Here is a 1582-nt window from a genome sequence, read left to right as displayed (position 1 = left end):
TCACACATACATTACTTGTATCCACAGACCTCCAAGCATGCACTGACACCCATGAACACATACATGTAAACACACGTAGGAGGCATGTGCACACACACACACACACACACACACACACACACAGTCTTCTTTCATTCTCCTGGCATAATTTCTTACAATAAATTATTCTTGACGGTCAAAACATCCAAATCTACATTAATCATTATTTTCTCTCCAATAGCCAGTGTCTATTCATTATACTGCAATCGTGTGCAGAATAGTAGAGCCATGTTCTATGACTAAAATATAATTAGTGTAGATTTCCATAGCAAAGTTCCCAGCTTATTTCTCAAAAATGGAGTGGATTTTATTTTAATTCTGCGTGTGATTTAATTAGTATTCGATGTCATGTTCTCTGAGAAAGAGGCTTAGTCATTCGCTTAATCCTCTTTGCCCTTTGAGAATCAGTAAACCGGCTTGTTGGTCTTTAGGTTGGTGAAAGACAACAATCCAGGTACATTGAGGGCTGGAGACGATCAGGCACCTGTCTGAACGGTGTGGAAAATGGAGACCAGAATTTTAGGTTAATTGTCAGATGAAAACTCAGCTCTGAGTAACAAATGACAAAACAAGACGAACAGCAGGAAGGGATTAGTTCCTATTTCTGCCCCTCATTTTCTACCTCCAACCAGCACTGCAGAGGGGATAGAGAGTCTGCCTTCTGTTTCTCCGTGAAGCTGTGAGAGCCACTTTCCTGTTCACCTGTACAATAACCTGATTAGCAGTGACACCTGCTCCACGTATGTCCCTATTTCTTAGACTTTCCAAGAAGTCATCCAGTTCCCTTATCGGTGGATTAATCACCAGGTTAATAAATAAATCGACCTCTTCTGAAAACCCCTGGGGTTGACAACTTTCCAAGAACAAACACAGATTTCTACAGTCATCAGCTCGCAGCTTTAGACCATGTGTTAGTCCAGGTGGACTAGAAAAACCAATTCATAGACACTCTTTTGTGTATAAGAAAGAGCTTTATATCAAAGAGCATTTTTATATTGAGAAACATCCCAGCCCAGTCCAGATCAAGTCCATACATCTGATATTATTAGCCCATAGGTCCAATACTAGTCCATAAATTCCTGTTTAGACTCATGCAGCACGTGCAATGATGCTGAATCCAGCATGATCACAGGCTGGTTGGTGGAAAGACTCATGGATCCAGTGGCAGTAGAAGCATCTCAATGCTGATGCAGGTCTCCGTGTGGCTCCTCCAGCTCTTTGAGTGTCTCAACAGCAGGAAAGGGAAGGCAGAGAGGGAGTGTGTCCCACCTCCAGAGAGGAAGACAGGAGTTCCCAGAATCCTCCAGGGAAAGCCATGCCCACAGAGAGGCCTCATTGGCTGTGACCAGACTGACAGGCTAGACTCCACCTGTATTAGTCTGGGTACTTTGGAGAAACAAATCCACAGCAACTCATGTATAAGAGAGAGTTTTATGTAAAGAAAATGTGCATCACAAAAACATCCCAACCCAATGCTGCCCAAGCCCACAAGTCCAACATTAACCCATTAACCCAACACTAGTCCACAAAGTCCTCCACCTCA

This window comes from Echinops telfairi, unplaced genomic scaffold, assembly GCF_000313985.2.
Source record: "Echinops telfairi isolate 266 unplaced genomic scaffold, ASM31398v2 ScPeMD7_7420;HRSCAF=8458, whole genome shotgun sequence".
Classification (NCBI taxonomy): domain Eukaryota; kingdom Metazoa; phylum Chordata; class Mammalia; order Afrosoricida; family Tenrecidae; genus Echinops; species Echinops telfairi.
This window is presented reverse-complemented; position numbering follows the sequence as displayed.